Source organism: Puntigrus tetrazona, chromosome 6 (genome assembly GCF_018831695.1).
Source record: "Puntigrus tetrazona isolate hp1 chromosome 6, ASM1883169v1, whole genome shotgun sequence".
Lineage (NCBI taxonomy): Eukaryota > Metazoa > Chordata > Actinopteri > Cypriniformes > Cyprinidae > Puntigrus > Puntigrus tetrazona.
Genome location: NC_056704.1, coordinates 9439489 through 9465638, shown reverse-complemented (window position 1 = coordinate 9465638; position 26150 = coordinate 9439489). Strand labels below are relative to the sequence as shown.

The window sequence follows — 26150 nt, the reverse complement described above, 5'->3', positions numbered from 1 at the left end:
CTTGTGATCTGTCCATACAACAAAAAAGAGTGCTTGGCTCCCTCCAACCAATGCCTCCACTCTTCCAATGCCAGTTTGACAGCTAATAACTCCCTGTTCCCAATGTCATAATTCTTTTCTGCAGGTGAAAGCTTGTGTGAAAAGAAGGCACATGGATGCAATTCATTGTCCCTTAAGGTATGTTGGGAGAGAACAGCTCCAACCCCTACCTCGGAGGCTTCCACCCCCACAATGAAGGGTAGCTCAGGATCTGGAATAGTACAGGTGCTGGGGTAAATAGGCCTTTCAGTCTGCTGAAGGCCCTTTCCGCCTCTTCTGTCCACTGGAATCCCTTAACATCCATCCTAGTGAGAGTGGTTAGTGAAGCAGCAATTGCACTGAAATTTCAAATTAATCTTTGAAAGAAATTAGAAAAGCCAAGGAAACGTTGCACCTGCTTGACAGAGGTGGGTTGAGGCCAGTCTCTGACTGCTCGGGTCCTTGTAGGGTCCATCTGAATATGACCCTTAGAAACAATGAAACACAAAAAGAAAACCTCTTCGACTTGAAACTCACTTTTCTCCAATTTGACAAACAGATGATTTCTCAGGAGCTGATGGAGGACCAGGCGCATTACACGTTGCATGTGTTCCTGGAGGTTCTTGGAAAAGATAATATCATCCAAGTGTAACAAAGATTATTCGCAAAATGTCACACAAAAAAATGAGGAGGGATCTGTCACCACCAATCTTATTATATTTACATTTCCAAAAGACATATAGTTTGAAACCGCACAACAATCATGACCATATCTCAGAGCAGCAGTCACATTTGAAAGAAAAACATTTGAAAGAAAAACATTTGAATGTCCACACAACAATAAAGCTCAGTGTTACTGCACATGTCCTCAGTTCATCAATGCATAGATGTTAAAAGGATGAATCCAAGTCCATCCAGTAAACTTTATCCAAAGGGAATAGCAATCCTCAAAAAGTACTCGGATGAAAATCAATCAAATCCCAATATTGAAGAGAAGGATCCGTGACCAGGGTAGATGATCCCATAATCAGACAGACACAAAACCCCTCTAAACAAAACAAAAACAAACAAACAAACAAGCAAGCAAGAGGTTCAGCAAACAAAACACACTTCTTCCTAACAAACCTCTTAAAACAAGAAAGAAAACTTCCAAGAAAGAAAGAAAATTAACTCACATTGAGATGTAGAACAAAATATTCCTCAACAAGGGTTTCCAAATAAAAGCATAGAGAGAGCAAACACTCTCAGCTTCCATGTGCTCCTCATTCAAACTTCCCTCTTCCTCTTATTCTCTGGCCTAGAAAACCTTTCACAGTAATAGCTCCCAGTGCCCTCTAATGGCAGGGAGTAAAATAACACCTTTCATTCAACACAGAAAGCAAGTAACTGTTTTCTAGATCTGTTACACAAGTATACAAATACAAATCTGTTCAACATGTCTCTTAGTACATCGTTAATCAAAGCCTGAAATACTGCAGGAGCATTTACCAACCCAAAAGGCATAACTTGATACTCATAATGGCCAGTGGGTGTATTTAAAGGCAGTCTTCCATTCATCTCCGGTATGAATGCGGAAGTAATGATATGCATTGCGAAGGTCCAATTTAGTAAATATAGTAGCCCCCTGAAGCAACTAGACATTAGTGGGAGAGGATAACGATTCTTAATTGTCATTTTATTAAGCAGTAATCTATACAAGGTTGGAGCTCACCGTCCTTCCAAAACAAAGAAGAAACCAGCTCCAGCTGGTGATGTAGAAAGGCGTATGAAGCCAGATGGCAGTGACTCCTGTATATAATCCTCCATGGCTTTTCTCTCTGGTCCTGAAAGAGAGAACAATCTCCCTCTTGGAGGGCACATTCCAGGCAGCAAGTAAATGGCACAATCATAAGGTCTGTGCGGTGGCAAGGAGGCAGCTTTTCAAACAGGTCTGCATAGTCTAAAGAGACACGTGAGACATCTCTGGAGACATCTTGGGTAACTTTAAAGTAGTCATTAACCGTCCTGGGGTAGCCTCAAGAAACTTAGGAGAAACAAAAGTCCAAGAGATGAAGCACAATGACCTTTTTTCACATTAAGGCCCCAATCTGAGGATGTTACTAGAGAGCCAGTCTATCTGGGCATTATAAAGGACTAACCAAGGGAGACCCAGGATTAAAGGGAATTCTGGTGACTTAATTGCATATAATTGTATAGTTTGTACGTGATCCCCAACCCTAAGAAATAAAGGTATCATGCGCAGACTCACCTGCCTAGACCCCAGAGGCCTCCCATCTAGGGCCGTGATAGTCAGGGTACCAAGGAATGTTGACTGGGACCAGTTCTAGTAGTTCCTATACTACGTCCAATACTCTATGTCTCTCTCCAAGACGATTGTCTAGTCGAATGGCCATATCAATTAGGGATTCTATGTCTGTTGGAGGGTCATGGGCCGCTAATTCATCTTTGATTTCATCAGACTGTGCCCGAATAAAAGCAACAGTTAATGCTTCCTGATTCTAGCCACTCTCCATAGCTAGCGTTAAAAATTCCACAGCTAATTCTGCTACACTTTGAAGTGGGGGCTATCTGCCTGACATCTGATAACAGGGCTTCCATCATACGTCTCAGGATGAGGCAGGTGAATATCAGAGTTGTAGAGTTGGGTGGTGATACTGGAGCTTGGGGTTGGGACTCGGTTTCCCGCAGCAGGTTTGAAAGAGACTGAAGATGTTGTAGGATCTGTGAGATTGCCTGGCCTAGTTTAGAAACTGCCGCTTCTTGTTGTGCAAGGACTTGTTCATGTCGTTCCAAGCTGGCTTAAAACAGCAACAAGGATGCACTCTGCATTCGACAAAGGTTGGGTTTCCTTTGCTGGAGTTGTCCTACTGTTATGATCCAGGTGGGAATCAAACCCAGGTCCATGGTGCGTTAACCTTTGGCGCTTACTACATCACCACTGGAGCAGGTAAAAAAAAAAAAAAAAAACAGTTGCAGAGGAAACGATGAACAAAAATTTAATTCCAAGAACCAGAGTACAATCTTAGAGTCATCTTACAAGAACAGCCACAAAGGAACTCAAAAAACACTTCTTGATTGTAAGGTCTGAATGAAATAACAAAAGAAAAACTTCCCTTAAACATCAGGTAGGGGAAAGTGGCACACAAAAAAAAAAAACAAATAAAAATAAACAAAAGCTCTGACCACAAATGACTGACAAAAACATACTCCCAACAGAAATCAGGACTGAACAAAAACAATAGGCAGTCAGACATTTAAATAAAGTTGGACATTAAGAGTGCTTGAGAACAGGTGTGCTACAAGTCTCTAACAATACTTGTGCATATTATTAAAGAAACTGTGGTTTAGTGTTGTATAGAAAATATGCAGAACTTTTCAACAATAAAACCAAGAGATACACATTTTCCTTATTTTTAAGTACAATTAAGCAGTTTTGAGGCTTGAATAATAATAATAATAATAATAATAATAATAATAATAATAATAATAATAAAGGAAAGAAGTTCCAATTGTTTTATTTGGAACTGTTAGTTCCCAGCATGTTTGCATATGGCTAAATATGGAGTCTTTAAATTATACAAAAAATCTCAATTCAAATACATACACACAGGCCTTAATAAAAAACCAAAAGGCTAACTCTTTTGAGAATCAACTTTCGCTAATAAGTAATAAGATTAACCTCTTAACTGTCTCCCATTCCCTCACCAGGAGACTTAAATTCAATATATTGAATTAAATTTTAATATAAACATGACAAACTATATATCATTGGACTCCTAAATAGATATTTTACCACCTTTTGGTAAAAAATTGGTTTTTTTTTTAGAATTTTAATTTATGACAAGAGTGCACCTAAAAATGTACATCAAAAAGCCTTTTTGTTTTCTAATTTGAGTGGTACAGGTAAGTTTATGACGCAAATTCAAGCATGGCACTCGCGTCATATACATCACGTCTGTAACAAAGAAGCTGTCTTGCAAATGACCCACAATTTAATTATAGCCTATTCTCACAGCAGCTGGAATAATTTGATGGCAGATTGTAATCCAGAAAGGATTATATAAAACATGTGAATAAAATGAAATTTTATTACAGATAGGCTGGGATTTGTATTTTAACTCACATTGAGATGTAGAACAAAATATTCCTCAACAAGGGTTTCCAAATAAAAGCATAGAGAGAGCAAACACTCTCAGCTTCCATGTGCTCCTCATTCAAACTTCCATCTTCCTCTTATTCTCTGGCCTAGAGAACCTTTCACAGTAATAGCTCCCAGTGCCCTCTAATGGCAGGGAGTAAAATAACACCTTTCATTCAACACAGAAAGCAAGTAACTGTTTTCTAGATCCGTTACACAAGTATACAAATACAAATCTGTTCAACATGTCTCTTAGAAAGTAGGGCACACAGAGCATGTGGGACAATCAAAACAACAACAAAAGATACTCCCCATCTGACTCCCCGTCAGATACGTGACATTACACCCTCTCCCGGAAGGTGCATCCTCACACCAAAAACAGAAATGGGAAAACGGGAACTTGGGAGGATGTTCCGGTGGAGGACGGGCCACCAGGAGGGAGTTGGCAAACCAAGTCCAGGGAGGAACACAGGATGAGTCCGGAGCAGGAGGAAATCCATGGGACCCAGGAGCCCAGCCATGATGGCCCACAGTGGAGCTGATGGAGAGAGGAGCCATGGAGGAGGAATGGCGGTCATCTCCATGGGGCCGACTGATGGAGGCGGAGCTGGTGGTGGAGGAGACTGAGGTGGAGAGCCAAAGAGACAGGGTGACACAAAGGAGCTGGAGAGCCTAGGCGACGCCGCTGACACTGGCGACCGATGCAGAGACGGAGAAAGAGAAGGATGTGGCGGAGCCGGAGCAACAGAGGACCAAGGTGGAACCGGGGGGATGGAGGAGCATGACAGAGCCGGAGGGAAGGAGGGACGAGGTGCAGCCGGAGGAGAGGAATCCTGAGGCAACAGATGGTTGACGACAGACCAAGGCGGAGCCGGAGGGACGATGGAGCCTGGATGAGCTGGTGGACTGATGAGCCACAGTGGAGAGGAGGGAGCTGGGAGCCAAGGGGGAGCTGAGAAACATCAACAGCGGCTGGATATGGTGGGAGGATGGGCAGACTTTGTGTGCGGTCACTGGAGGAGGCGCTGGAGGCGTAACAGTCTCTTGGGGCAGGGACTCAGGATGGCTGGACGGGACCAGTGGGGATTCATGACAGCTGGACAGGACCAGGAACTCAGGACACAGGGGGGGTGCCAGGTCTAATTCCAGATCCAAGTCATTCAGTGCTTCCTGTAGATCCAGCAGCCCCAGATGCATAATCAGCTCATCCTCAGCCATGGTGAAGTGGGCGGAGCTCCACTCCGCGCTCTCTTGAACTCGGCATTCTCCAGCAGGAAGATGAGAAAATTGGGGCAAACGAACGAACGGGGCAAACATTAGGGCAAAAAAAAAAAAAAAACGAAAACACGCCACTTTTAACTTTAAAGATCCAATCTTCTGTCACGCTGTGGTTCAAGAGAAGGAGCACTCAACAAAAATATAACATAAATAGTCTTTTAATCTTGAACAGACAAAATAAACAATATAGCTGCAGGCAGGCAGAACAAAACCACATATAAACGACGAGATCGGACAAACTGAACTCTAACACAAAAATTGACTAAATTAATGAGACACACCTGAAGACAATGATACAATTAATAGACAAACGGAAAATAGGGTACACAGAGCATGTGGGACAATCAAAACAACAACAAGAGTCCAGATACATGACATAGTCACACAATACTGCTGTTAACTGTTGTTAACATGAATAATTTGAGAATAAATTATAGCAATAATAATAATTGGCTGAGTTTGATGTGATATTGTGATGAGCTAATCGATCTTTAGTTTAAGATGGTAGAAAAATCTACTGTAATGCTTTTTCCTCAGTAAGTCAGAAAGTCTGTCAGACTTTTTACTTGCGCAGGTGACAGTATTAAGTTAAAATTCTAATTTGGTTCATATATTCCTTATTATTAAGGTTAAGGGTACCCTTAGTGAAATATGGGTTGCAGGAAAAAAACAAAGGGTTTACTTTAGGGAAGTTAAAGCTGTCAGTTATTATTATTTCCCTTAACTGTTTATGTGTTACTACAAAGCCCTTAGTTTTTGACCTTGATTTAAGGAATCAAAAAAGCACCCTTATGCCTTCTTAAACTTACAGAGGTTTTCTCTGTAACAACTGTACACTAAGCAGAACAAAAACAAGCAGCACTCATTATATTTGTTAGTGTTTTAGATTGTTAGGTTTGTATTTTGTTACGTTTATTGTCATGGACATATATCTCTATGTTTATTGTGAGATGTAGTAACTATAGCAACCACAGCACCATTGCCTTAATGAAATCCCTTACCTCAGGGAATTTTTTCTCAAGTCAAATTACTTTCATGCAACCGGGCCCAGAACCTATGTTTATTGGCTGAACACAGGACAGTTTGGGACAGTTTGAACCAATCTGCAGTGGGACAAAGAGTCTGTAATTTTCCTGTTTGGCTCGGAGGAGAAAAATGCATTGGTTTCATTTTATTATTCTAAGCACAGCTCCCCCCAACATATGATTTTTTTTTAAATGGGCGGTAAGAAGAATGTAGAATTGCTGTGTATGAGCAGATCAAGATTACCTTCCATAAATCTGCGTTGCAAGTAATGAATCTGAATCTGAACCTCATATTTATATAAATGCCCACTGTTTCCTTTTCACATTAGACAAAAACATCAACTGTGAAAAAACTATAGGATTCATTACATGTGGATATCTACATCAACTGACCACTCTAGCCAGCCACTCACTAAATAGTCAAACCAATTGCTAACAAGATTAGTTCAGTGTGGCAATGATACTGAGAGAAACACTCACATAAACATTGAAATTAGACAGCAATCAATAGTCAATCACTTGATTTTGATGCTCAGTTGACTAAAAATTAAAAGTCTCTCCCTCACCCTGTCTTTCATTCTCCAGCTCTGAGCCAAAGCTTTGGATCCCTCAATTTTCTCTGTGTGGCGTTTCTTCATGAAGGCCAGCGGAAGGTTCCAGTCAGTCATGTCCACCTCCTCCTCCTCTGCCAGACCAACTACAGGGGAGTGAAGAAGCTCAGCATCCATTTTCATAAGGAATCTAAAAAGGACATAAAACAAAAACAATTACATAACTACTCATTTATTGGTCTAAAATATAGAAGGTAGAGAGACGAAGAGTGGTTAATTTAAGTCAGATTTTAATCTGATTCTGAAATATAATTTTCCCAATGCATTGTCATTGTTCGAATACCTCAAGCGTGTAATGGAAATGTTACGGCCCTAACCACAACGTGATGTCATGTACAAATGATATGACACAAAAACAATAAATGTCATTATAAATGAGCCATTTGTTGCATGCAATAAACATGACTATGTCTGTATTTGTGATCGGAGAAACGACAAACAACAAGCAGTACACTACACTGCTCAAACTTGCATTTGTATAGAAAGTAACAGATTATTTGTATAAGAAAACATAACAGGTTGTGAATCAGAAGCACCAGTTTGTCCTTTCAAAGTTGGAATTGCCCCCCTTTATAGCCTGTGCAGGTTAATGAATCAGTCCTCCTTTAAATGCACTGAACACACTCTAATAATTGGGTTGAACGATATATTGCATGCGCATCTAGTCAGTAAAGTCAGTTCTTTGATTAGTAATGACTCTCTATTACCTGTTTTGACACTTTTAATACAAAGTAGTAGTTCAATTTCCGTGCATTATCACAGGTGGCTCACATGCGACAGTGAACGTAATGTGTAACTTGTCAGAGAACTATGGCTCTTTGTATTAAATGCCTCTCCATCTGAAAACGTGATGGAGACTTATTGCTAATCAAAAAACCAGCCTTACTGATGAGATGCACATGACCATCACATACAATATATTGTACAGCCCTAGTTGAACTGTTCTGGAACACTGTTGAAAACACATGGCACCGGCAACAACACTACAGCAAGAATAATAGATTCTCTGATGTTCAACAACAGACATACATCATGATCTAAACCAAACAGTGCTATTAGTGAAAACACTATTTTTCAGAGCAATTTCATTCTTCCGATTTGAAAAGCAAAGTCGAGACTATGGAAGGAGGTGTGACGTAGAGCCGTGCTTGGTGTGTGTTATAGATAGGCTGCGGAGGCGGGAAAAGCCGGAACCAATGTCACACATTTCTGATTGCATTCCTGCAGTTATTCATGAGAAAGCGTTTGTTTAGCCCAATCACTGCTCTGTAGAATGCATAAAAAATATCTGCTGTATTATGTATAAGCTACAGCTTCTTCTCTCAGTGTCATTTTGAGATATGCCTCAACCTAAGTGCTAGTATCTTGGTGCCACAATAAAACTTATTGTTTGCGTTTCCCTATGATGTGACCAGGGCTGAAGTTTGCGGCTGGTTTTCTGTGTTATACCAACACACATGGAAATATGTTTGTAGCAAATATTCTGTACAGAAGACAGTGCAAAGCTACCGAGTTCCAGCCTCTGACTCAAGTATGATGTATGACGCAACTTACAGTTATTATAGGTCAGCCAAGAAGCCAGAACTCTGCGATGTTGTGTTAGCTTTTAATATGTTTTTTTTTATTATGATTAAAGCTTTAATACAGCACGGTAACAGCAAATCCATGTAAAATGTTTCTCAAACCTATGTGAAAATAAGAGAAAAAAAAATGCAGAGCAGGTCAATGCGAGGCACAGAATGAGACCTACTGCTTTAGAGCATTGATTTTAAAACCTGAATCTATTAGAATCATTAGAAGATAGATTGTAATTCATATATGAAAATTTTTTCATGCATTACAAGTTTTCCTCTCATCTAAAGTTGCACAGCATGGCCTTGTTCCTTTGCTGTATGTTCCCAGGGGCGAGGTTTCTGGGTTCTTGGTGTAACAGACCGGTCCTTCCCAGTCCTTTGCAGATATTGTTTATGTTCAAATAGCAACATTACAGAGTGTCGGTACCAAAATTTCAGTATTCAGTACCAATACCAGTAAAAAACACAGTTCTCTGAATACATTTTAGTACCAAAGCAAAACACAAAAACATGCCAAGTGAACTATTTTTATTAAGTTAAATGAAAAAGTGTAAATAAAAATTAAAAAAAATCTATGGCATTCTTTCTCCTTATTTAAAATTTTGTTTCAAGTTATCAAATTATTATTTTTTCTACAAGTAATATGAAACAAATACAAACCTAAAAAACATGAATCATACTCTTATTTATTAATGCTAACATTTTTTAAAAATAAAAACAAAATATGCCAAGTGTAGCAAAGTGTTTGCAAAGACTGGCACACAAAAATAAGATTGATTTAATGAACACAGAGTCAAAACAACGTACAATAAAGACAGACAATGAGGACTGAACAAAACAGCTATTAAACATTATTACTCCCCACCTGTTTTCAGTTCTCTTTAATTGTGTCCTAAATCAATCAATTAAACAAAAACAGGGAGAAGCAAGTTAGGGCAGACAGGAATAAAGCATGAAACAAAAGTAAAATCTACAGTCTGTGACATTACCCTCCCCTCCCGGGAAGGCCTATCCCACGCAATAAGAGAACCAACAGGGAGGGAGAAGGGTGCCCTGGGGGAAGCCTCCCGGGTGGATCAGGGGTCTCTGACAGCCATGGCGGACCAGGCAGTCCAGTGGGCCATAGTGAGTCAGGCAGTCCAGAGAGCCATGGCGAGTCAGGAAGCTTGAGAGACCATAGCGGATCCATAACAAAGCACAAACTTCAGGAGGCCATGGCAGAGCAGAGTTCACAGAGCTTTGGCAACTCAGTTAGTTGGAGGCCATAATGGAGCAGGAGGTTAGGAAAACAAGTTTGAGAGTTCGGGGGTCTATCTGTGGCACTACTCAGGTGTTATATGAGAGCTCAGGTTCCTCTGATATCTCCAATCCTCTCCAGGGTGAAGTTTTTCCTATTGCTTGTACTTTTTTCTACCACCTTTCTAAAAGTCCTTCTCTTCGCCTCTCTATTAATGTGCTTGGACACTCTGTAAACAGCCAGCCTCTTTTGCAATGACATTTTGTGTCTTGCCCTCCTTGTGCATGGCAGCAATGGTCGCTTTTTGACAACCGTCAAGTCAGCAGTCTTCCCAGTCTTTGTGCACCCTACAGAAATAGACTGGGAGACCATTTAAAGGCCTTTGCAGGTGTTTTATGTTCATTAGCTGATTAGAGTGTGACACCAGGTGTCTTCAATATTGAACCTTTTCACAATATTCTAATTTTCTGAGATACTGAATTTAAGGTTTTCATTAGCTGTCAGTTATAATCATCAAAATTAAAAGAAACATTTGAAATATATCAGTCTGTGTGTAATGAATGAATATAATATACAAGTTTTTGGGCTTTTAAACAATAGAACACAATTAGGAAGAACTGAAAACAGGTGGGAAGTAATAAATCAATCAACTAAACAGTAACAAAAGTAGAACCAAGTCTGTGACACCTAATCATCTTATTAATTGAAATGTATATATTATGATTATTTGCAATTATTTATATCAGCTGCCAGTAACAGCTAGCAGAATTACATTGTCATAAACTAATCTGTTCATTCAGCAAACATTCAGTATAACTTCATATAACCTCTCAGAAAGAATATTTTCGTGGTCACAGAAAATACCTTCTTTCATTATCAATGCATTAGTGTGTAGTAGAGGACAAAATCATAAACAGACACTAATTTGCAAGGTAGAATAAATTTTATTAACTAAACTAGCTCACATAATTGAAGACAAAAACATAATTACACTCATACATGGGGAAAGTGTGAAAAGCTTGATGGTAAACCATTAGGAAAAGCAGAGAATGAGGCTATGAAAGGACAGTTAACCACCTGTAAACCATCAGCGCTATTTATATCGAGGTCTATTATTAATACTAAATCTCTGTTTAGTTTAGCTAAATGTATGATACTTGCATTGCCTAGTTAGTGAGAGTCCAGATGCAATCTAGGATGAAAGTCTTCATGGTTTCAAGTGTTTTGGACATGCAATCACATTCTTCTGAATTTGAAACATGAATAATTCCAAAGATTTCCTGACTCTGATGATTTCGTCCCAGGTAGAAGGTGAAAAGGGCTAAGAGAGAGATCAGCTGAAATCTGAGGATCTTTGGTTGAATGGAAAGTCAAGGCCACAAGGCCTGCCACAAAAGGGTTGCAGAGGTGTTCAATCTTCACAGTGTCCAACGGGACAGCAGAACCTATTATATGTGTGTTGTGCGGGCTGCACAAAATGAGAAGTAGTGAGATGTGGAAGAGCTTAGAAAAATAGCAGAGGTGGGTCACCGAAGTGAGGCTATTTGAAGTCTCTGAAGGTCACACCTCTTGGGTGTTGAAGAGCCAATGATGTCTTGAAGCATGGTAATTTGCATATGCACTGGATTTGATGTTGATATATAAATTAATAAAGATTATTAGAACAATAATATGTCACAAAGGTATCAACATATAATGTCAAACATGGCTAACATAAGGTGACATTAACTAGTGGTCTATCATAGACAAGTACAAAACTGTATACAATACCAAAGACAATATACAAGAACAGCCACAATATACACAATGACCTGAAGGATGCGTGTTTATTCAAAGAAAGGTTTTCTTGTGAAATAATTAGAGAAAGGTCCATTGTTGATGACTGATTGTCTTTTCAAAAGGGGAAATGGATTTAAAGTTGCTTTGTCTATATTCTTTTAAGCAATAAACCAGTGATGTCAGTTGGTTGTTTTTCACCATTGACCTCAAGCATCTGACTGTACACAAAGAGGTCACCACTTAATTTTTCACTTGCAGAAAGCTGTGCTTGACTTGAGGATGTTGTTTTTTTCTTTCTTTTCCTCTTGTATGGTGGAAAACAGTTGTTTCAGGTCAGATTTAGATTTTTTTTGAGACATTCATATATTTTAGAGTATATTCCAAAGTAATGGCAAGACTGAGAAAAGGGGGGTATGTTTTTCCCCAACTAAGTGGCTCAAAAACTGCTTTTACAGTTTCTAAAACTGTAATGTCTTTTGGCATCAGATACTACTTTTTCCTGTCTTCAGCTAACACAGTACGGACAACTTGCTGCTGCTCCAAGTAACAGTCCACCATATCATATGAAGAATTCCAGCGAGTGGGTTCATGAATGAGATTGTAATTTGGAGAGAACAGATCTGCCTGCTTTTTGGTCATCTGGCATGAGAATTTTTGTGATCTTTTGAAGGCGGAGAAAGTTTTTCAAAGCCTTGACAGCACTTCAGACACCCTGTTTATCTCTAATGCTTTATTTACAGCAAGGTGAAGGTTGTGTCCAAAACAAGAAATTCAGGTGTAGTCTTCAAAGGTCTTTTGTTATTTCTGGAGTTAGGATTTCTGGCATTCTTATAAAATTCCAACTTCTAGTCTTCAAGTCCAAACTCTTCAAAGGCCTCTTTTAAATTTTTAGCAATGTGATCAGTGTTAAGACCACAGAAGCCAAGCATTTGCTGGAATCCACTTTTTTGAACAGGATAAATAAGCACTTGATCTACACATATGAATTCAGCAGCATCTCTGTTCAGTCTTTTGCTTTTGAGTTTTTTCGTATTTCTGCTGATGCTGAAAACATCATTGTCTTTTTCAGTGACTGCTGGGGTGTTTCACTATCTTCCTCTGCCTGCAGCTGTAAAAGGAAATAATAATATACTTCAGTAAGGTAATCGGCTGAGCCTGACCAAATCCATTAGTTAACATTAAATGAACACTAGCTAAACTTTTCAGTATATAAACCTCAGATTTTATAATAAATTTGATAAGACTGCATTAGGTGCATATGATATCACTGTTACATATCTGGGAAATATTAAAAACACTTTAAGATGACATTTGTTAGATAACATAATGATCAAAAAGCATTTTTAAAGTTTTATGTTGACATTATTTAATGCACAATTAACAAAAGTGAACAATCAAGTGTTTGTATTAAGTTTAAAAGGTGTTACTAAACTATACAGGAGATAAAATGTGTTTGCTTAAATTAAAAAGCTTTTAAACAAGCTAGAACTTCTTTTCTGACTAACTGATATGTATAAAAATGATGTTAACCATACATTTACATTCACTAACACACATATTATGGAGACACAGGTCATTTAAAAGCCTGTGTAGAATAGAAGTGTGTAGAAATAGTAAATACTGTCATGGCCTACTGTTTTTACTCTAATAAAAGCTATAGGAGCATTAAATAGTTAATAGAATAATAATAATTCTAATACTCGCATATCCGTTAGCATTAGCCGTGCGGTAATGATTAACTATGCAGACAGCAATGCTTATTTCAATCTGACATTTAAATTAAAATGTGGTATAATATTTTTAACAGTTATAAATATATAATTAAATTGAAACTTACCTGCTTGAACTTTCTCATTAGATCTGAATGTCGGTCTTTGAGGTGTTTTAAGTTGGATGTGTTTTGAGAGAAAACGCCTCTTTTGAGAGAAAACTATGATGACATCATCAGCAAATTGGTTTTTGTTCATCAAAGATCTTCCTCTTGTCATCAGTTGCAAATCCAAAATATTTCCATATATGGCTCTTTCCTACTTTCCTGTCAACAAGTGGATTCTACACAGACTTCTACCTTTAATAATACCCAAGGGCAGGCATTTCAGGCTGCTATAGCGGAGTAAATCTCAAGAAGATGGGGGAGACCTACAAAGATGATGCTGCAAACACCAGCATAATTGCAGCTTCCCTGGATAACACATGAAAGCCTGAAAGTGCAGATGAAAATCCAGGAGGAGTGGGATAAAGAAGCTGCAACAGCAGCACACCACAGAGGTCCAAATAAAATGTAAACAGATAAGAGAACAGGCCTCTGTCTTTAATGGACAGACTGCCTGGGTCAGACTCCATAGACACTTCCAGACAGAATGTCAGTGAGGATGAGGCTTTTGTAGAGGTGTGCAATATTAACAAAAATAATATCTCAATATTTTCTAAAAATTTTAATCAATAACGATAATTGGACAATATTTTGCTGAGTGTGTTATTGTGCAGATACCTTAAGGACTGACTTATATAGTTTTGATGTTCTCCATATGCAGTGTGGTGGGCATTTTTACCTTTATAAAGACATTTATCCCAAAAGTGTGCATTATATTTTGAGTCAAATTCTTGCATTTAATCAGTGAATTAGCATAAGACATTTGGTCTGTTACCAAGCACATTAAATCAACACAGAAGGCAAATCTAAATGTGTCATCTGGAAGTATTTACACAGTTTAATGCAAGACATGAATGCATTTAACCTGCAATTACAAATGCATAAATAATGCACTGATACGTTAAACATAAATTAAAACAACCAAATCATAGCTTTCAGTCATGTACCGGCTCAAACATCCAAAGAACTGCTGGACCAGCCTGTCAATTTACCATCTGCTTCAAAGCCTTTTATATTTAAATCACTTCGCAAAAGAATGAAACAAAGGTGTGTGAACAAAATGCCTTTTTCATTACAGTGTAACAAAACGTAAAAATTAAGTGCCTCAACATTTAAAACAGAAATATCCTCTGTATTATAAGATACATAGTTTAGATAGGCAAGCAGATAAGCCTGGAAAATGAAGTCAACCATCTTAATGGTTCAGTGTTTTCTTTCTAATGATTTTCTATTGGAAACCATTAAACGTAAAACTTTGCACATTGCTTTTATATTCTGGCTTCATGTGCTTGTCTGTACAAAATATACATAATCAATAAAGAGTTTACTGAATCAACTTTTTAAAATATGTGTTTTACTACATAACTACTCAATGCAAACTGCGTGAAAAATAACTGTGTGATGGAATATAAAAACTTTGAAACACAAGACGCTACCCTCCCCTTATTCCCTGCATTGTTGGGCATTTTTTGGCAAGACATTGAAGATATTCATCTCCCATGTATTTCACTCAATCTTAATGCCGACAGACTCAAATCATCACTGCTGCATAGTTTTCAACTCATTTTCAACTCACTAGATATTTTAATGTAGTGATTATTTCTATTTTGGCTACTTCTGTGCGGTTTGGAGATGTTAGCATGTCTCTAGTAAGATCAGTCACAAACATGATCTCTATACAATGTAATGTAGACTCTTATTAAGCAAAAATCCAATATCATGCATCACTAATGTATACACAGACATTTGCACATAAATCTGAGCCAGGGATCCTCTGACTGAGTTGACACAGAATGACCCATTAACACGACTAATGGTGTCACAATAAACATAAAACTATTCTTATCGGTGTGCCTAGTCAGATGTCCAGAAGCTATGTTGGCATCAAAACATTTTACACTAAGCAAGCTGGCTGCTCTCAAAACATTTTACAGTACTTTAATCTCAAGCATCACAGTGATGTACTGTTGCTGCTGTCTCAGGTCAGGCAACATTTTTAACATGCACAGCTTCAGATCAGAGATTGATCAGTTTTACAGCACCTATTGCTAAATAATTAGAGCTGTCAAACAATCACATCAAAATAAAAGTTTTGTTCACATACACACATATGCGCACACACATATAATATATGAACAAAAACATTTATTTTGAATGCGTTTTAAACAATGAATCATTTGACAGCACTATTAAATATTATTTCAAACTCATAACATTTTGGGTCCAGTTTCACAGACAGGGTTTAGCCTAAACCAGGATTAGGCCATAGTTCAATTAGTAATTGAAAAGAAAAAAGCATCAATGGTGTGCATCTTAAGACAAAACAAATGCACTGGCGTGTTTTAGGAGCAGCCAATGAAAGTTTCTTTCAGTTGGAACAGCTCAGATTTACATAGCATTCTATAACTAGGCTTAAACATTGTTTGTGAAACTGGGGCTAGTTTGAAATCATTTTTAAACAATCAATGGTGCACATTTAGAACAAAACAACCTGTCTGTAGCTTACTCAATGTAACACAGGGGACCTTTCAGAGAAACCAGTGTGCAATCATCATTTCTACGCTAGCATTTCGTGCCACTGCTGGTGCAGTATCCGGCAAATGCATAGGCTCACTGATTTTAACTGCAGCTCTCATTGTGATGCTAAACAATTTTGCACTAAGACTCCAACCAACTAATGTTGAGGCTGTGAGCAGTACTAATTCAATAACCTTAATGAAATCTTTTTAAAAGCACAAAACTAAGAAATGACAAGTTGCCAGTGTACAAGTCAGATTAAAAGCAAGTACAACAGAACTAAACAAGCAGTGCAAAAATCTACAGTTTCACTACCAATGAGCCAAGCATATTACAATTAAAACACCATTTTTAACCTAAAGACCATAATCATACATAAAAATGGATTTTATAACAGAGAAGCGTTTAGAACCGATGTCACTTCTCTTTAGTGGTCAGACAGGCGGCTAATGACAACAGTTTTACTAAAGCAAATATTATATTTTGTCACCGTGGTGAACTGTTAAGCAAAGAAAAAGAGAGGGGTGATGTGAATTGTACTCGCACCTCTGATCAGCAGAGTTTTCCAAAGCTTGAGCTGGAGATCCGCTGCGTCCGCGGACGATCACACAGATCACTCCCGTCCAGCAGCTTAAGCGGCAGCGTCCACAGCCTGTAGAGGATCTGCAGGCGCTGGATCAAGAGGTGTTTGCAGGGGATCTGCGATGGCTCTCCTTTGGATTTCTGGGTCAGGCGCAGCGGCCCATCATCATCCTTAAACACACAATCTGCGTTAGCCACGGCAGGCGCTTGATACTTAAATCCAACGGTCTCTTTGTGTGCACCTTCTGTTGTTTTTGATGATGGATCAATAGTGTGGAACTGTGGCTAGTTTAATCAAGCCTTATAGCCCGACACTGTTTCTCAACACTTGCGCAAAGGCGCCGCCATCTTGAGCTAGACCCGGGGAATGCCCTGCGCATTTTTGGGGCAGGTGCTAGGACATCAACGAACACGTCACTGCTCGTCGATTTTCTTTAACTATCCGTGTTAAATGTAGACATTTTGTTTTGTTTTGGAAATATGCATTATTTGGTATTTTGGAGAATAGCAGAGAAAATCTGTCATGTTGACAAGATAAATCTTATTTTTTACATGCTAAAATTTATATTCACAAATTTAAGTTCTTTTGAGAGAAGAAAAATTGTACATTGTATTGATACTATAGATACTAAACGATACTAAAACCAAATAAAACAATGAACGTTTGCCAAACGATTTTTATTGTCATTATATGTTTTCTGCAATATAAAGAAGCAAATTAAATTTGTATTTTTGTTTGTGTGTGTGTGTGTGTGTAATAAGACATATAAGATATAACATTTGTTCCTTTTTCTACTAACTATGCATGGCAGAAAAAGAAAAGAAAAGAAAAAGAAAATAATTGTAATTTTTGAAAGTTATTTCCAATAAAATCAGAGACAAAGCCAAAAATTTAAATAGCAGAAAGTAAGTGATTAAATTAAATAAAATGTCAATTCACTTGTTAGGGAGTATACATGCTGAAGAAAAAGACACTTGAGGAACCCAATTTTTGATTCATAGCTACTTTGTGGTATTAACTGCCCACAAGCAATTATTTCATTTACTGTCATTTGTAATCTAACAACATTAAAGGGGTCATTGGATGCCCATTTTCACAATTTTATATGATTATTTCGGTTCTTACTGAAAAGTCCACTTAACATACTTCACAGAAAATATCTCAATAGTACTGTAAAGAACACTTTTACCATGTTAAAATCAGCTCTGCACATAGTTATTTTACACAAGTTTGTTAAATAAATAAACACCCCTGTCTTCCATTGGGTGATGAGCAGTTCAAACTCTTTGCTTTGGCAGCATTTAGCCATGGAACATGTACTAGCACACATTACTAGGAAAGGTAATTTGATTGTTGATTTGAGAAAGGGATATAGCAATTAAACACACACAAAGTGGATTTTTATTATCATAGTGTGAATGAGTACAAACACTGCCAACACACATTTTATGTTCAAACATGTAAAAGTGAATTTTTGCATCCAATAACCCATTAAAAAACTTTAAAACTAGGCTTCACAGTTAAAAAGTTCCGCTTGGTGTGGCATTCATTACAGGCCAAAGTTTTCAATGTATTAAGTCAACTATTACACTGTTAAAAGTTTCTATTCTTGAAGTTGCATATGAGACCATTGCATGATTTAGATTAAGATCTCTGCTAGCAGAAACACACACACACACACACACACACACACACACATACATTATACACTTGTTCTGGTCATTTTAGAGACTGAAGGTCAACTGCAAGTTTCAGTGAACTAGAGCTACAATAAATAAATAAATAATAAAATAAAACCCTGGGAAATCAAAAATAAAGTACAAATTACAAGCAATTATTCTAACAGTGGATTTGCAGCATGCATATCACTGACATTAAGACTATCTATAGAGAGTAGGGTCTTTAAAGTAGGGAGGTGTCTCTATTTGTATATATATTATATAATCCATGTATAGACACCTGCAATGCAGAAGAACACTAAAATGAGATTTTCAGATTCATCCTTTTCCTTTTTCTCCTCTTAATAATGAATGTCACATGTGCCTCTCTGTTTGAACATATCTCTAAGTCACAACAACCTTGTGCCATGAGGTTTTGATCTCAGAACAAACAGTAATTGCAAGCATACTGCCAGGAAAAATTAAAAAGTATTGTTTCACGCTTGTTGCTCATTTTATTTTCCAGTTCTAACAGAAACACACACACACACACACACACACACACACACTCACACACACACACACACACACACACACACACACACACATATATGATTTGAAACAATTTAAAGTGAAGGAGTATATTTCACTATTAGAAGTAAAATCAAATGGAAATGTTCAGATAGGGATTCTGTGAGAAAATGGAGCATACCTAATAAGAACCTTCTTAGACCTTGCTGTGATTTGAATAGATTTAGCATTTCCCAAACATACACAAATCATATAAAATAACATACATTCTTAAAAACACTGGACATAGCAAACTTGAAGTATTGGGTTGACAAGTTGAGATCTGTTATGTGATGATATGTTTGGATTATTTATTTGAAATATTTGTGCTCAAGTTGTACCTGATACTGTAAATTATTTTTTGTGACCATGGTTGACAGATACAGAGATATTTGTAATGATCTAAAACAAATTAGTAGGCCTTGCCATGCAGTATTTTATGATGTCAGCGGTAACTTCTATATTTATATATTAAACATTAATCAGTTGCCCATTATTTATATCAGTTAAGTTTGTTCTGCTTTGTACACAATTTAAGATATTTTTGATAAAAACTGAGGAAGGCTTGAGAGAGGCTATGATTAGTCAAGATGCAGAAAAGTATGAAGATGTCGGAAAGACATATGAAGTTGGAACAACATGGGGGTAAGTGATTGTTGGCAGCATTACTGTTTGAGGTGATGTAACCCTTTAAACAACTGAAGGTTAATTAAAAAAACTATGAGGGTAACTGAATTAATCAGATTTTAAATTGCAATGACTGAAAAGGTGAGATCTACAGATAGAATGATTGTAGTCTGTTTTGGCCATTAGGAAAAAGCATTCCTATTTTTATAGACTAATATTAAGTACTTTACTGTGAATTATTATAGAGAAATCAGAGACTAGTCCTTTCTCTCCATTACACTGTGACCAATATCTGCTATCTGCAAATTTGATCAGTTTTTGAAATAACAAGTCATTTCAACAGTAATACTTTTTTTCTACTCTCTACCTCCAGCACAAGTTCACACTGTATAAGCTCAAATCAAAGCCCATAGAGCAAATTCAAACTCTTCCTCAGAGAAAGTTTATATATTTAGGATGCAGAAGAACATAATTTTTGCAACCTAATGGTCTAATGGTAAGCTGTCTCTGCAATAAAACTACTGTGGCTGCTTTCACAAAGCTCAGATTTTGTTTTATTTATTTATTTCTTACTGATAAAGATCATAACTATTTCTGTTTTGTATGTAAGGTCTACCAACTAATATTAAATGACCTTATGTAAACTGGCACATGTACATATACTTTTGTATTGTTGAAGTCATATATTTAGGAATGACTAGTTTGGCTATTAAGTATTTGCTTTGCTGCCTCCTTTATGCCTTAAGCATGGAACTGTGCTGATTGGAGGTGAGCAATCAATGATTAAATAAATGATCAGAACTTAGACCAATTTTCCTTAATGCTACCATGCCAGTTACTGCTCCTGCACTATTCGGATGAAAAAATTAAATCAAATTAGGAGAATAAATAGAGAACAACAACATGTAACTGCTTGATGCGGTAATGCCGATATTAAATTACTCAAAATAATTGTATAAAATGTATTGTTAAGGCATTATGACAAAATAACGTAACGAATATTCCGCGAGAAATCTCAGTAAGCAGTTTTTGATTGCAATTAGCTAACAGCGCTCAAAACATTAAGCTATGTTGCTAAAAAGTAATTTACTTGAAAGTTGATTATAACAATGTCTCATATTAGGATCATTGCATTTCTTGCATTTGCAAGATGTTAATTAAGCGTCACCACCGCTCCTCTTATATTAGTGTATGATGCACTCCAGTTCTTTGGGATGTTATGCAATACCTGTTAAATAAATTATCATGTTTCATTGGTAGATTATCAACCAATATTTAAACTACATGTAAAAGATAATTTGCCCCTTACTTGGTATTACTATATTTTTACGTCTACATGACATGTTGGGTTGCTATTTAAAGACATTTCAAGACAAGAAGAGAGAAAGAAGGAGGACAATTTAAAACTCCGCGGTGCATTATGTCAATGGGATTTGACGTGTCAAGATTAAACTTAGCAGTAGCCTAAACTAAAAGACTAGTGATCTATTGGTATACCCTTGCATGAGTGTTTGAGACTGTTTTACATTTCGTTACTTTATTCTTTGCTACCACTACTCTGTGCAAGGCTAGTATATGTATGTGTGTTAGTATGTGTATATGTGTTTTGTAAGAAAGTCCTGTAAGTGCGGAGTTAGTGTATTTGTGTGTTTCATATTACTGTCCCTTGCTTTGCCGCACAATGTTGTAGCAAATCATGGGCCGACACAAAGGGTTAAATGGAAAACGGAGAAATGGACTGGAGACTTGAGTATTAATCATGATTGTGGAAAAATTTCTGTCCATTTTATGCATATTGATAGGATAGAAATCCAGATCATGAGTTGTAGCTAAACCCCCTTACTCCGAAGAGGCACCAACAGCAATAGAATCTAGCAAGATCCAGTCTTAAGGTGGGAACCAGATATGCCTATGTGTTGACAATATCTCATACTCAAACCTTTTAATCTAAAATGGCATAAGAAGGTTAGACACATTCTTGGATATTACTTAAAGTACATACATTTAGAACATCTAAATAAAGAACTTATCTTCATTTAGGCTACTGGACAGAACATATGACATGAATAAATTAAGAAATGAATTCATTAACCTAAAACAAAACTACTTCTGATTAGTTGTTGGGCTTTACACTGCACAGTAATTACCATTGTAAAGGACAATGCATTAATGCAAATTATCTCTCAGTTCCACCTTAAAAATACGCTTGAGCAGTTAGAGAGCTGAACTAGCTGCACAGCGGATCACGCTGTGCCTCTGCTCTATATGACCACACGCTGCATAGATCAGGGACAGCACCAGTGCTGCAGCTCATGCATTCTCTGCATAAACCACTGCAAAGAAAGGCCTTCCACCAATGGAAGAATTTCATGGATACTTTTTCTGCTCTCTCTCACATATCTGGAGGATCTTCATGAATTTCAGGACAGACCTGTTCTCTGCACGTCTGTGCCCAAGGATATGGAACCTGTGCAGCCACTATGCAGAACACCGGACCAGCGGAGGGATCTGAAGACCACAATGTAAATACAGTTAAGAAACGGTCTTACAGCAGAAGAAACTATCATGAACCAAAAAGGAACGTCCAGGGGCTAACTGGTTGGTACTGTGAAGTCAAAGAAGGGGTCAATTGGGCCGTGGCTGGAGGGGTCGGGAGAAGAAAAAGAACCGGGCAAAAAACACAATGGGAACTTGTCCCGTGGCCGAGCAGATACTTTAGCCCAACTCGGGCAGACTTTAGTACGCTTAAACAGAGTTAAAAAACCTGGAGGTATTTATGAGCTAATGATTTTGACATTTCAGTTGGGACAGTGACTGCATCTAGTCTATTCATATAAGTAATAGTCTCTATGCATCAGACGCAAACTCATAACACATGATAAATTATAGAAATTACACATCTGTTTATATGCATCTCAGTAGGGTCGAACGACTTGTTTGAAGGTCTTTGAAGATTTAGTCAATGTGTCACTGGTTTACAGCAGGCTGTACTAATCCATAAGTGGCTTATCTAGTCTCTTATAAGTTTACCATGCGTACGTTTTAAAGTATTCATGCGCTTACCCCTGTCCTGTCTTCCCGTAGCATTACAGCAGAGATTAACCCAGTTCTGTCAGGCAAGCGGTCTTAAGATCTGCTTCAAAATAAGATCGATGATATGGAGGAAGCGGGTGCTGTCCAGGTCAATACTCTGGAGAAACAAGAAGCCCGGGCAAGAAGAACGACACGGATCGGCGCAATCGGTGGAGTCAGCACTCCCTCCTTACATCGAAAAATTAACAGCCTAGAGAAGGTCAGAGATTTCATTCAATAAGACATTTACTTCTGTAGCGTGCAAATAATAAATATAAACAGCTAGTGCTGATGTGTTTGAAGCACCAACTTGAAGGTAGTTCAGTAAAACACCAATATTTACGCGGTGTAATGTCATGAAGGATGGTTTGGGAGAGGCTGCATTATAGCATATTGAGCCCATAAACACAAATGCGATGTAACCTAATAATGAGCAGTATAATTAGGCCGCTTCATGCTTCAAGCGATGTTTATATATATCTGCGTAAAGTTTGCTACTCAAAGCCCCAGCCTGTTTAACGGCAAGCATGCAGAAGATTTCAAAGCTATGTTATTTCTCTTCTTTAGTATAATCACTTTTTAATCCCAAATGCAGATAATATGCTTTTACATATAAAAACGGAAAACAAAGAAATATGTAGTCGGTTTGCTCCTGAAAGAAAAAAAAAAACATTTAATAGAGGGTGTGGCATAAGTAATTTATTCTGAGTGCAGTAAGTCAAGAATAATAATTATGGTCACTTGAATAAAAATAAAGCATCAGATCAGTATACACAAGCAATTGAAGCGTTTGAGTTTATTAGAAGTCCTTCGAAATCGATGTAGAGACTTCATTTAGAGGAATAGAGAGGGTGTTTTAAACTCTAACAGTACATACTTTTTGCTCTACAGGTTCAAAAGGTAGCAGGCCACTTCGACAAGTTTCAGATAACATTTCCTTAAGAACAAATTACATATGTGCAAAGTGAAGAAAAGTCTACTGCAGAAATGTATGCCTTCTCTTTCTGCTTGTGGATGAGTCCAGCGCATCACCTGGGGTGGAACCCCTTCTCCTATGCTGTTCCTGGGCAAGCTAATGAGCTTGTTCTCATAGAATAGAGGAACAATCCAATGGAAGCTTCTTATAAGCGACAAGGTAAAGTGTCAAAAATAAGAATGCAATTAGGCATTAAATAATAATTGTAAAGTGGCAGCAGTAGATATTTCCCAATGTGTAACTGTGAGTTTGCGCCAGTAGTAAATGATGAGGTCTGTTCGTTTGTTCATAAAATGTGATCTTTTGGCACTTGTAAAAAATATGTAACATTATTATAGGTTGCAAAATTACCTTTCATCATCAACGATGGTAAGTAGCATCATCTGTATCACTTGGGCGACTCGTGATGGAGTAGAGCATTTCAGGATGGTGTTCTGCGTGGAACTGCTGGAAGAATCTGGCACCCCTACCGTCGATAAAACCCAGCGGTGTACTGGTTTTAGGTCAGGAGCAGGTAACCTACGCTGAAGTATGACAATTAGGTTTGTGTAGTCTTTGTTAAAAATGTCCAGACCTTAGTGACAGGCAAAAGTAAATTTATAGCTTAACTGGTTTTGCCTAAAAACCTGATATTAAATTTGGATGTTTTATTTTTTGTAATTCATGCAGGACACACTTGGTGAAGTTTTGATGCAACCCAAGCTGTAGGTGAACTGGCAAATTTTAATATATGGGATAGAAAATTAACAGCTGGAAATTTACAACCTGGCAACCTCACCCAGCAACAGAGCACAAGCTGGAAATGTGTTGTCATGGTTGGAAGTAATATCGATGTGTTGGTGGAGCCACTAAATGGACTTTGAGCCTGCCGTCAGCTCAGCCGAACTGCAAAGTGAGGCCATAGCCAAGCTCAGATTTATGTTTTTAGTTTTGGTATGTCTTTTCCTTAGTTTGACGTTCTTTTTAAAGAAGAAATCTTGATAAAACTATTTAAAAGATTGCTGTAAAGAGTAAACCTGGGGTTTCTATAGATACCCTAAATATTTCTGAAACCCAAAACAAGATTTTTTTGTCTTGATAAAACAGTTTGTGTTGGTTGTTTTGCAAACCTCAAGTGACAGTTTTAAGCCAGGTTACTTTTAGTATTATTTTTGCAGCTTCATTTATTTTTTTGCAAGTGAGTCACAGTTCTTTACCTTATTTTGTCATTCATATTTTTTTTTTTTTTTTTTTTGAAGGGAGCCATGGCTGAACAGCTGTCTCTTTGCTTTTAGATAGTACAAAGCAACAGTGCATCAGAACTGCATCATTCTTGTGTTTTTTCCGGAACAAAGACTTCCACAAATTGCTGGGTGATGGTTTATTTGTAATCTGCACTTAACGGTACATTCTCACGGTTTTGCACTGTGATGGACTTGAAAATGGGGCGAAGAGTATTTATTTATTTATTTACTTATTTGTTACATCATTTTATTCAAAAATAATGAAGAAGATGGCACTTCATTTGTTTCAGTGATCTGACCAATGTTTCTGCGAATGTTGTTTAGTTGCCAATATGCTTAAGCCTGAGTGCCTTGAGCTGATGTATCAGTTCAGCACATACTTGTTTGCTTACTGCGTGCTTTGCTTTATCTTTTTGCTTTTGTTGATTGTCGTTTTTATGAAATGTTTAACAGCGATTATTAAAGGCTCTGGTGTGTTTAGCAATAACTGTGTGTTTGTGCTCTGTTTCTAGGAATGTTATTTGTACAGTAACAGCATGAATTATCAAATGCTGCAACAACAACATTTGCTTATCCTATTGTTTTTTGGGGTGGTTTTACTGTGTGATATATGCTGAGAAAGCATGGCACTACTGAGAGATGGCGATGATCTAATTTTGTAATAAAATTTGTAGTAGAGATATGGAAAGTATTAACAATTGAACATGTTTAATTGAATGAAAATGTACTCAGTTGCAAAACATTTTGAGGGCAATGACCCAAAACAAAAAGGCACTAATTATACACTGTATTATATAACTGAAATCTTTCATGAAAAGCAAAAATTCAAGGATCAACATTTTATACACAATAAAAAGTCAACAGAGTTCAATATATTTTATGTGTGATAAATTATAAAGTGTAATATTATTTAAGAAGCTTTTCAAACTTAAAATTGATAAAGTTAAGATAAAAACTTTATAATGAATGGAAATTTATAATTTTGCAAAAACTTCCAGAACCTCAGAGCAAATCATTACCAATAGAAACACAAAAACAAACTACTCATTCAGCAGATCAACCACTGACTGTAATGTAGTTGTAATGCATCTACCCTTTAGTGCAACAATCTTCTGGAAGAACTGTCTTCCTCAGAGGAAGCGGACAGACAGATTGTCAAAGAGTAGCTCCTATTCGCGCCAATGCACCTAAAACCTATCCCTATTTATTTAAATCTTACTGCCTCTCTGTCAGTGTACATGAGGCATTTGTTTTTGCTGATCAAACACTGCCCCTATCATTAGTTAACAGGTAACAAATTGCACTGCTGAAAAAGGATGATTTGGCATTTTGTGCTTTTGTAGACGGTAACATCCAGTGGTAACTGCCGATAAACTATTTAGCATTTTACA

The 26150-nt window shown here is 37.4% G+C and overlaps 1 pseudogene; it reads right to left on the bottom strand.

Moving 5' to 3' along the window:
- Positions 1-16668, bottom strand: part of LOC122346817 — a 128728-nt pseudogene extending 112060 nt beyond the window's left edge.
- Between the last annotated feature and the right edge of the window lie 9482 nt (positions 16669-26150).